A 12,351-nucleotide genomic window follows, 5' to 3' on the forward strand; every position below is an offset into this window, starting at 1 on the left:
CTAAAAAAGTAAGAAATAAATCAGCACCTAGAGCAGAGAAATTATTAGAGATGAAAGAGTGTTTCAGATATCATTTAAATAAAAGAAAATGTTTAATTGAGGATGTTCTGGTGTGTGAACAAAACAAAAGGAAAAGGTATTGGTCAGGAAGTTGTTTTTTGAGAGGATGTCTTGAGAAGTTCTTTAAGGGAAAATATTTTCCTGACCACCAAAAGACAAATAAATTTTGTCTTTGTTTTGTGAAATATTTATTACTTGTCTTCATCACTCTCTGTCTTTCCATAATGCTTGTGCTGCTCCTTTTCTGCAGATCTCTTTCCTTCTCCCTTGAGTGCTTTTTCCCTTAGCTCTGAAATTCATTTTAAAAGAAATATAGAGGATCTGCTGCTTCCCTAGAGCATTTTCAGAAGCAGCTGTAAAGGACTTTCAATGTAATGCTGCTTCCTGGGTCATCCACCTGACCTGGCCTTTTCTACTTTTCTTCATTAAGTCAAACCAGAAAAGATGTAACATTTAAAAGGCCTGTAAAATGGGAAACCTGCATGGCTAAAACTTAGAATTCTTGGATTCGCTGTAGAAGACTGCAGAGAAATGGTACCATAATATAACTGCCTGAATAGCTATGATAGATTGCTGCTAAGTGAGCTATTTCATATCACCCTGCAGCTTTTGACTTTCACCCTCTAACTTTCTCACATAAAAGTTAATGAATAAAGGAAGGTATGTCCATCTACTTTCAGAACTGTTAAAGGTGCAGGACAGCTGGTAGTATTTATTCCAATATGCACTGTAATAATTCATTTAACTTCATGATAGGGCTTTTGGTTCAAGAATGGCCTCTGGTAGACTAGACAACTACCCGACAACAACTGGACTACATTTCTAGTCATTGCATTCCTTCTGGACAACCTTCCACGAAGTCAAATCCAAAAAAAACTTTATGATTTTTAGTAACTTCTCTGCCATATTATTGTTTTCTAATCTAAGCCATACATAGCAGTTTCCAGCTCACTGCATCATTGTAAGGTGGAGAAATAGTGCTATATTTAATTTAGATTTCTTAGTCTAACAAAACAGTAAGGTACTTGATCAAAGGAGACAGAAATCACATTGGGGAAAAAAGGAGCAGAAAAGATCTGCTCTGGTGGATTTCATTCTTCTATAGTGTTCATTCAGTGACTAGTAATTCAGGCTGGAATGTGGATGCACCTGGATTTGAGTGCATTCCCTCTGACGTAATAGGAACACTGTAAAACAAGAAACTTCTAACAAATTGTATGCAAAACAATTTTAGCTGTTGCCCAGTTATGAGAAAAACCTTGTTCTTAGCTGCTCAAATAAAGAAACTGAAGACAGCTGTTGGGAGTCACTGAAGATGCTGAGTAACTGCTGAGTGAAGTTGTTATGGCAATTGACAAAATCAGACTGCATCCTGCAGGCTGCAGCTGTCACAGGGAGGTTTAGGCTGGATATCAGGAGAAGTTTCTTCCCATAGAGGGTGGTGGGCAGGCTCCTCAGGGAATGGTGACAGCCCCAAGGCTGCCAGAGCTCCAGAAGCGTTTGGACAACACTCTCAGGCACAGGGTGGGATTCTTGGGGTGTCTGTGCAGAACCAGGAGTTGGACTGGATGGTCTTTGTGGGTCCCTTCTAACTCTGGATATTTTACTATTTTAAGGTTCTAAGGAAGGATTCCAGAGAAAACTGAAGGAGGAACAAATCTGAAGTGAGAAGCAGATGGAGCAGTTTAACACATCAGCTGTGTCCTCCAGGGAGCTGTGAACAGAGTGTGCAGAAGGTCACGTGGCAAGAGGAGAGTAAAGGAGAGGGTGACTATGAGTTCAGCCAGAGCTTGCTGAGGACTAAAAGCAGCTTGTGGGTCAAGGGAGGACAAGTAAAGGCACTCATCTCTGAAGAGTCTTCAGAAAAGAAAAGGTATTTTCTGTGCACTTGAAATACTGATTTTCTAACTGTACCAGTATAACCAGTTAAAGACCCTGTCCTGCAAAGTTAATAACCTCAAAGGATATCATTAAACATCCAGCTTCTACATCCAGCTTCTAAGCATGTTAGATCACTCTGGAGGCAGGAAAACAGAACAGGGTGATAGCATGACTCATGACTTTCCACTATTAGTTATGACAATTCTGTACCTGTAGAGGCTGAGACTCAAATAACTTCCTTCTTCCAAATCCAAAACTGAAAGAGCCAAAATTGCCAGCGCAGCTGCATACTGTGTGAACTGGTTTGTCCATTCTTTCCCCAAAACCCCCGTTAATTTAGACAGGTAACAACAGAAATCACTGTTAAAGTGAAACCTACACTTCATCATCATCTGAAACAGGATTTCCTCACCTATTCTGGTTAACATGCCATAGACACAATTACACTTCAAGCCATCTTAAAAAAAGCCTTACCTGCAGCTCCTCCTACCCAAAGAGGCTCTTGGTACTCCCAGACAGCTTGTACACGAACAGACTGCATCTAATTTAAGAGTGGCAAATTAAAAATCGGTGTATCTTAAAACTAATATTAAAGCATACTGACATCAGAGTGATGTTTCCTTCAAATCCCTCACTCAGCATCAAATCTGTTCTTATGCTGCCTCTCTCTTCAATGATGGACAATGGGGTGAATCTGGCTGAGTGTTGGAAGGAAAGCTTGCTATGCAGAATTAAGCACTGATAATGCATTAAGTCCAGGAGTGGGGCAGGAAGCATGGAAGGGTGAGGAACACAGGATACATGCTGGGGAAACACATAACAGACAGGAAGCAAGTGGTTAATAGCATTCACCTGAAAACTAGATTAATTAGATTTTAAAAGTCTGACAGTCACTGGCAGTGAAGCTGCTCTGGAAGCACTAAACTCCTCCAAGAGCTAAGCTACAGGAAGGTCTAGGAACACTGCTGATCCAATCAGTCCAACTAATCCAAGTCTAGACTTACAGTTCTTTTAATTCACAATTCAGAAAGGCATCTAGTTAGAAACAGAATTTGCTGGATAACCGCTGGCAGAACCTGTACAAGCCTCAGACTGTCTTCACTTGCACTGAGAAACCAAGCTTCTTCTCTGTCACCAAGTATATACTGGTTTTAATCTTTTGGCACTGTTAAGGAAACATTTTTGCTTTAACATCCGGCTCATTTATGGTTTTAGATGAGAACAGTTAAGTAGGGAGCTCTTTGAAAATCCTGATACAATGTAAATATTTAATCCTTAAATAAACCCATTGGACCTTGCTCCTCTGCTCTCAAGCTTCGAATCTACCAAAGGCAACAACAGAAATTACAAAGTTCTGTTGTAATTCCTAAGAAAACAAAGGAGCTCCTCCACAGGCCAGGTGTTTAGGAAGCACATTCAAAGACAGCAATACACACTGACATGAGCAGAGGTTACACCCACACACAGACACTCGTGGGACTCAGGGGATGAGAGCTGGAGTCAGAATTCACTGCAAAGGTTTGGGTGAAAGCAGCATGTTTAAGTCAGTGAGGTATTGCTTTTACAACTACTTTCAGACATACAAAAAAAAGTCAGCTTTTAAAGAAATACTTCAAATGTTGGAAAGGTAAAAAATTTACTTGTTTCATAATGGTGCAGTATTTACCATTTCAATATCATCTGGGCATATAGTCTCAATTTTTCATTGAACTTTTCTACTCCAAACATCACTACAAAGTAAAATACTCATTACTTCATTAAAATAATCTTCTTGCTGTGTCTAGAAAGGGATAGAATTAGGATAAAACCTGTGAATTGCCTATCACTTTTAATTATTTCATAGCTGGGTGCTTTTTGTATTTCTCATTGATTTAAATTAGAACAGTAAAAGTAACTTTATGAAGTTTTCCATTCTCAAAATATATTGATTTCTCTGACATAAAAGTCAGAACTATTAAAATGGTGATCTGATATACTCTCCATTTAGAGAAGCTTTCCAAACCTTTTTTTGCCAAGGAATATCTGTTCAGGCAGGGCAGCTTTCCAAATTTGCTCGTCTATCTTGCTGCCCTAACAGCTACGTTGCCATCCCTCATCTGCCACCAAAGATGCAAATGACAAGGAAGTTCATGAGGGAAAGTAGTTCTTATCTTACAGCTACTCATGGACAATTCTCAACTATAACTGCAAATATTAGCAATGCTTTCTTTCCCAGTCCCAGATGGTAAAAGACACAAAATCCAAAAAATCCTGGCTCTGATGCAGACATTGGTGAAGGATTGCTCCTTCCAAGAGAAGTGAGAGTTCAGGCCCTAACTCCAAGCAACCTGACCATCCTGTCACCATCAGAGACACTCCTCATTTTATCACAACAGCCTGGAAAAAAAAAGGCATGGATTTGCCTATTTTCAATTACAATGGTCATCTAATTGGGAGATGACTTGAAGTCTTTGTTGCCCAAGACATCTTATGTGTCACGGAGGGTGTTACCCCCTTCTCTTCATCAAGAGAACAAGAGAACGGTAACATCCTCATCTCCCCCCTTCGTCCAGGGGCCTTCCCTCCATGCACATCTTTGACTGTTCCTGTCAGAGGAAGCACTTGTTTTGCCGAGCACCAGCTGCACTCTTCAGAAATCTGATGTCACCAAAAGTGACTGAATTACTGCTACTATCTGCCATGAATCTCTTGTGATCCCTCCCAGAGCAGGGTAAGGCACGTCCCAAGTCACCGCATGGGAGTGACCATCATGTTGACCATCGTGTCACTGGCTAGTTTTAAAGTCTTTCACACAAATACAAATGAATAAAATCTGTCCCCTTGCTGCTGGCAGCCCTGCCTCCTCCGACGGTATATCTGTAACCTTCCTCCTTCTCTCCCAACTATAAGGCCTTTTTTCACCTGTTTCAGCTCAAAACGTGGTGGGGTATGGAGCAGAAGTAGCAGGAAGCATCCAGAAGTCCTGGGTAACTGCAGAGCTAAGAAGGAAAGCACAGAGGTCTCTGGCAGTCAACAATGAATATTCTAAAATATTTCTAGATTACAGGAAGAAAGGAAAAAAGAGAGATGAAAGCTGACCTTGCTTCTTCAACTGAATCAGCAGATTGCAGCTAGAGAGGAGGGGCATATTTGTTTTCAAAACAATAAATGCAACAAGCACACGTGATTCTGCAACTACCATTCTTAATAGCACTCTTCAAACAATGCTCCTCTGTCACACACTAAAACAAGATCCTTTGTTTTTACTAATAATAAACCAAAACACCAGTGTAAGAAAACAACAAACCAACCACCAAAAAATCTCCTCTTTCCACCACAAAACAAAAATGCCCGAAGGCAATCCCAATATTGTTAGTACTCTAAAGATATGATACACTCACCAAAGCAGAACAGATAGAGATGTGTTTACCAAATCCTTTCATCTGTAGCATCCAAACCACCAGCCAAGGGAAAAGCATTCTGAAATCACCCTGAAGCAGCAGACGACTGTAAGGATAACCTGGTCTAGCTGTGATCAATCTGCTTCCAACACCAAGAGAGCTAAAATCCCCTCCAGACAGCACTGCTCCTCAATTAATTAACTCTACTCCTTTAACTCACATGCCAGCTGACACTCTGAATGTCCCTTTGAAGCTCTCAGCTCACACCATGCCGCTGTGCTGCCAGACTAAGGTGCCTCACGGACGTGCCCTTACCTGACCCCTTAGCTCACTTTTTTTTAACATCTCCATCTAACAGCAATCTCCTTGCACAAGGTAAAGACAGCACCAGCAAAAGCAACAGGCTTGAAGCAAACTCATCCTGCTGCTTACCTCAAGCCAAGCAGAGCAGTGGATTTGAATGCTGGCATTTTGGATCTGCATGAAGAAGAACCCCAGGTGGCAAGCAAACACATGTGATTTGAAAGAGAGAACACAAATACAAGTATGTGTAACATTTAGGGTTGCAGAAGACTTAGAGCTGTGGGTAATACCTTCCTATTTTGACCATTTTACATTCAGGGAAATGGGTCTTTGCAACATGGAGACAATTCCTCTTCCTCACCAGGAAGACTCTTATTTTTTAATTAGTCAACCATATTTTGACTAGATGAAGCTGTTACAGTATGAAGGGTCCAAATCAGAATTCATGCCTTGGCCATTTCCTGTGCCTACCTATTGATTGCCAGCTTGCCCTATTCACCAGCACCACCAAAGAGCAGAGTTTTATAAAGACAACTTTAAAAAACCAATAATACACACAAAAAAACCATCCCAAAACTTGCCAGATTCTGCCAGGAATTTGTCAAGACAATAAGCGGGGGGAGGGGGATGGTTCCTCCTCTTTCCATTGTCAGAACATATTTTGTCAGCAATTCAGAGAAAGTTTAAATAACAAAACTTCTTTTTGCTTTGTCTCAATTTAGTTTGAATCAATGTTCTGATGAGGAAGACTGTGTGACTAGAGGAGTAAATTCTGCCTACTAGAAGTCCTTCCACATGGGTACTATGGCAATGAGACAGCAACTTAAGATTCTCCCAAGGAGAACAAATGCAGCTTGGTTAGGGGAAATGCAACCAGAAGAAAAGATCAAATCCACAGTATTATTAGAAACTGCCAAACAACTGAGTTTTACTCAATGCTGATACATAAAGCGTTTTGAAAAACATGTAATTGCCTTTCTCAAAGTCTATGATATTTTTAGATAAATATATTAGAATTTTGGTGGTTTTCTCATAACAAAATGCAAGGTAGAAGGCTTGTTTCATTTCTGGAATATACATTTAGGAAGAGTTTTCCTATGCTAAAGGCTGCATTCCAGTTGGCAGCAGTGTGAGAAGTGTGTTAAGCCTAAGATAATGTCTACTGTCTTATCAACGGCATGGTGGCAAGAGGCAGTAAAGCTTGTCATTACTAGTCAGCCCTCATCCTGAGCTGTCCCCAGCTTGATCCACCTGGAATCAGGAATCTCAGCTATTGTGTCTAATCTAGATGGATATAATCTGATTTTGGCTACAGAGACTGAAGTGCTTTGTACCTACTGCAAACTGATACTTCACCAAAACTGACCTAGGACCTTCTTCCTAGCTTGATTCCTTTAACAGGAACTAGTGCTCTCCTGACAAGAGAGAAGAAGGAATCCCAAGCAAATGTGAAAGGGACGTGAAGTTTTGCAAGAAAAAAGGGTGTAGGAGCAGGAAGGCATCTGTGATGCACTCTGTAATGAAACATCACTGAGGTGCAGGAAGTGAGACATACGCTCCAATTACCAGCTGGCTGATAAACGTGTTTCCAGCCCTGAGGCTTAGGACTGTTGCAAAAGCAGCTGGGCTGGCAATACAGGATGTTCTCCTAAGGTGAGGAGAATTTTTCCAGGACTGACCAAAGACTAGGACTGATGCTCCTTATTACCTGCTGGGAAGAGTCAGGTCTACAGTCTTGATTTAATGCAAAACCTAGGTGATGTATTTACTAGAGCAGCCACAGCACTGTCCTGGTGTGGAAGAAAGACAGCCCAAGACGTAATGCTCCCACAATACTTGGTATCTGCTCCTCGAGCAGAAATTGAGAGGCATACCAGAGAAAATCTCAGTCACAATTTCACTTGCAAATCCAGGTCAGACAAGCAACTGAATTGCCACTGCTGCCTCTGTAAAATGAAGAGATATATGTCATAGGTTTAGTAGTTCCAGGTGATGAGCAGACTTTCAAAAGGATAGAGAACCATAACTTTTTATTTCAAAATTTAGAAAGTGAAACAGCTTTGCTTTAAGTATTGTCACTTTGGTTTATCACTTGGGGAGAGGTGGGCTGACAACCTGGACAGTTTAACCAGAACAGTTTTCCTCCTCAAATTCACAGGCCTGTAATTTTTCCTCTCTGATTTTTCAGATAGCACTAAATTCTAATGGGAAATGAACTTTATCCAACAACTCAACTGCACCTTCACCTGTGTAAACTGCCCAGAGACGGTCTGTTTTCTTTCATGTTTCAAAATACTGCAGAAAAGCAACTAGTCCTTGCTTAGGAAAGCAAAAGAGAAAGAGAACTTTTAGAAAGAGCTTCTTTTTGTTCTGCCCAGCCCCCACCTGCACTGCAGACAAAATTCAGGAGCAGAACTGGGGAAGCTGGCCCAGAACGAGGGATAGAAATGTTTCCAGCCATCCATATCTGAGTTGCAATGTGCTCCCCTCCTCCTCACCAGACGGGTGTGAAAAAACAAAATGTGAACTAACTGCTCAGGTTCTAGCTTCTCTCTCCCAATCCACAAAGGAATGCAGCCTCTTTGTTTATCTCTAGGCTTTTCTTACCTGCCAGTGCATGTGTTGTGGTGTAGCAAGGTGGAGGACACTTAATAAATGCACTATTATCTGCAATCTTTACAAAATGCTATCAAGAGCAGGCCTCTCCCTTTCTGTATCTCCTGTATTAATGAAACATTTTGTTAAACAATGGAAAATTTAGAAACTATACAACTGCTTGTGCTATTTTAGCTTATATCACATATGTGCCTTCAACGTTAGTTTAAGACCACAGAGACTCCAAAGATGCAACCATTTTAATAACATTTTTTAAAATGCTCTTGATTCCAATAATATTATTCTTAAGTATCATTAACACAGCCTCAGCGACACTTCCTGTTGGACATAAACAACCAGAGAAAAGAAGGACAAGACTCCCCTCCACTTGAACAAGGTGAAGTGTTACAGGTACCTATCTACAGACACTGATTTTGCCTTTTACACTGCAACACATGACTGCACACGCCACAGAAGAAACTCATTTTTCATGTATCTTTCACTGACAGGACTGTTGAAAGATGAACTATCTGTTCCTAATTGTTACCTTCTTCAAATTCTCTTAGCCTCCTACAAGAAAAGGCTAGGAGAATTGGGATTGTTCAGCCTGGAGAAGAGAAGGCTTTGAGGTGACCTCACTGGAGCCTCCTGGTATCTGAAGGAGATGGCAGGAAAGACGGAGAGAGACTACTGACAAGGGCCTGGAATGACAGGACAAGGGGGAATGGCTTCAAAATGACAGAAAATAGGTTTAGGTTAGACAGTAAGAAAATATTCTTTGTTGTGAGGGTGATGAGACCCTGAAAGAGAAGCTGAGGCTGCCCCATCCCTGGAAACATTCAAGGCCAGGTTGGTGGGGCCTGGAGAACCTGGCCTAGTGGAAGGTGTCCCTGCCCATGGCAGGAGACTGGAACAAGATGATCTTCAGAGTCTTTTCCAACCAAAACCATTCTATGATTCTTTGATTCCATATCCAGAATCTGGGAAGCATCTGCTGAGCAAAGCAGATGGCTGGCTAGTGAGACCCTCAGAATAACACAAGAGTTCTCCCAACAGTGTTCTCCTCACTTGGCATTACAGGATTCCACAACCCATATTTGGTAACAAGAGCAGCATTTCCCCAGGAGGCTGCAGGAAGAAGGTTCCCTGGCTGCATTGCTTCTCCATGGCATCACACCTTTTACACAAACCTGGCTGAACCCTTCACATTACATGAGCAAGGGAATGATTGTGACACTGCCCTCAAAAGCTCCAGAGAGGCACAGAGAGTACTCCAGAGCTCACCTGCAGTTCACGTAACTTGTCTGGTCTGCACGTATCTTGCAGTCTTTGTTACATCTTCCAGTGTTTCATAGGCACACCAAATTATGTTAGGAACTTTGCCTTATCATGGGTGCATGCTGCTGCACCCACAGGATGTGGATAGACAGAAAGGCAATTTTTTTTTCCAAGCAATCCCAAGGTGAGCTGAGTCCATGCATTATCATCTTTTTAATGTAGTTTATAGTGCACTGCCCAGTGAAGACATCCTTGCCTTGCTGGTGTGCAAGGATGAGCAGTTTCTTTCTGACAGCTATATCTAGATCACTTTCTCTCTTCATGGAAAAACAGGATAACAAACTCCTGCATCACACAAGGATTGTAGTTTCAATTCAAGAGCTGCCTTGGGGCTCTTGCCTCAAGGAACAGCTGTTACCCTCACCTACTCTAGCAGGCCTCTGTACGGCAGAATTCACTTGGCAAAAGGAAGGCACTGTGGAATGGAAAATGTAAGCAACCAGTACATCAAAGCTGCAGATTACCATTTTGAGGCCAATACAATGGCTGTGATGACAGCAGCTGATAAAGCAAGAGCATTAAAACCATGTGTAGCAACCAGTGATTCTTATGGAATGGCAGAGGATGATGAGATGAAGTGTTTATCACTTTGTTATTGCTGTTGCCTGACCTCAAGAGGGAAAAAAGGGTGGAAGAATACATTACAGGCATCTGATACAAGATGCATAGTCCTTCCCACCGTACACCTCCAACAAACTTAATTTTTAATTACAGTCTTACTACTAGATTGATCAGATTGGAGAGGAACAAGAAAAAGAGTCGGCAGGCAGAGGTTTTTATACTAATACATATCTACTGCTATTTTAAGAAAAAAGGACAGAGAAAGCAACAGGAAAAATGTCAACTAAGTGCACAGTGTTCATTAAACATGAACTACCTTTTTCTAAATGAGGACCTTTAACTTGTAAAAGTTAATAATTCTCATTTTTTTGCATCTCATCCTACAGCAGGGACAGGTCAGAAAAAAAAGGTCTTTCTTGGAAGAAACAGAATGTACAGCTCCAACCTTGTTGCTACTATATTTTTCAGTGATTTAAGAAGTCCCCCTTGGTATTTCTGCAGTTTGGTATTCTGTGGGCATTTGGGCTTCAGTGCCTAACAAATGGAGATAACTGTGAACCAGGTAATTTCCTTTGTGTGATTTAAGACTGCAGTTTCTTTATAGGTACATTTATAGGAGTGAAACTATCCCTCCCACGGTGAAAAGGTGGAGGTCTCAGGCTAAGAACCCATACAAATCTGAAAAACAAGGAGGTCACATCATGGCTGGCAGAAAACAACAACCTGCTTTTTATCAGCAAAACAGTGGTTTTCATTCTAATCTATTAATCTATTTCAGAAAGTTTACCTGCTTGGTTGAGAAAGCTACAGAAAACCCTGTTTTCCAATTCACATCACTAAATTGGAGCCATAAGCCCAGAACTCATTATTTGAGTCTGCAACAACATAAAGCAATGAAACCGTTCTTGACCAAAAAAAGCCCAACTGTTTAAACCAGTACCTGGAAGGAAGTATTGACAGTGAAAGTATGCATATATGCATATCTGGAAGAAAATATATTCCAATTAGTTCCACTAAAACCATTACAGCAGGAACAATAATTTATGTATAGCAGTTTTGTAATTAATGATGTCTACCTATCTGACACACCCCGTGTGACACAGTATCACATGAACTTCTATAATAAGCTACCTGGGGGAAAAAAAAAGCATACCTCTAAATATCATGCATGCATTTGTAATCTTTTGCTGATAGGGAAACATGCATGGAAATGAAAAATCTGTTTCAATATTTGCTATTAAAAAATTTAAAAAGAGGCATAAGCTAGCAATCTATAACATACCATCTTCTGCTTATTTTAGGATATTGGAGTGGAGGTGGAAGCAAAGAAAAAATTTTTTGTAGATCTCATTTATGGAAAATGAGGCATTACATAAAAAGCCAATCACAGGAGAATTCATTCTATTTATCAGATACCTTGAAATGCTTCCAGGAAGCCACATTAAGTGTTATTTTTAAGGAAGATTTATGACTTGTTAAAAACTTCTAATTAAGCTTCCTACTCTTACATGGTATTTCTGTGAAATATCTTTAAATAGCATTGAGCAAATGCCTCCAGCTATCCCTGTCTGCCTGCTTTTCAGCTTCCATCCTTCCAGCTCCTGTGGAAAAGGAACTTAGTTTATCTCCAAAATTTAAAAAGCCCTCACACTCCTTTTCCCTTCCCACAGGTGGATAGGTGATGAAAACAGTTAAATTCTTACCATCTCCAGCTCATAGATTTGTTAGATGTACATACCGCACGCAAATGACAATAAAACTCCAGTTAGTAGCATCTGACCTGCAAAATCAGTGGCTTTGAAGCAAGAAGACCCAGGAAAGGAGCAGCTGCTCAGTCTTCTCTGCTGGAAATCACTCTTTGCATGGTTTACAATAAAGTTGTTCTCAGCCTGACACTATCAAATTAGCAGGCAACAAACACTATTCTTTCTGGACATCTCTCTTCTGGTTTCCTGCAACTGATCCAAGTCCCTGATTGTGGCCACAGAGACTCCTGTGGGGGTCTATAAATCACTGCCAAAATCTGCAGGTTGAAGAGACAGAGAGAGATATATTGTAACACAGGTAATATATTGGAATGCCCACAAAAAAAATTTAATTTCCACCAATCAAAAAAGGTTCAGAAACACTGCTTATGCCAATTCTACCAACTTATTGCTTGGGAAAGGAAGGGGTTCATACTGTGCACCACACCGTATTAGACTGGAAGGCAGGGAGAGTAACATCAGGCCCC

The 12,351-nt window shown here is 40.9% G+C and overlaps 1 protein-coding gene across 4 annotated transcripts in view; it reads right to left on the reverse strand.

Annotated features, from left to right (window-relative positions):
* The window catches only part of LOC128940531 (fatty acyl-CoA reductase 1-like), a 128,919-nt gene that overhangs the window by 91,067 nt on the left and 25,501 nt on the right, over positions 1–12,351 (reverse strand). Inside the window, exon 1 of one of the 4 annotated variants that reach the window (XM_054282004.1) lies at positions 11,899–12,078. The exons of the other annotated variants lie outside the window; for them this stretch is intronic. The gene's annotated coding sequence lies outside the window, so the exon portion shown is untranslated. Of the gene's footprint in view, positions 1–11,898; positions 12,079–12,351 lie in introns of those variants that run through there. 4 annotated transcript variants of the gene reach the window in all.

The sequence above is a fragment of the Melozone crissalis genome, unplaced genomic scaffold, assembly GCF_028551555.1.
Source record: "Melozone crissalis strain CALT ecotype California unplaced genomic scaffold, PUWL_Pcris_2 ptg000033l_1, whole genome shotgun sequence".
Classification (NCBI taxonomy): domain Eukaryota; kingdom Metazoa; phylum Chordata; class Aves; order Passeriformes; family Passerellidae; genus Melozone; species Melozone crissalis.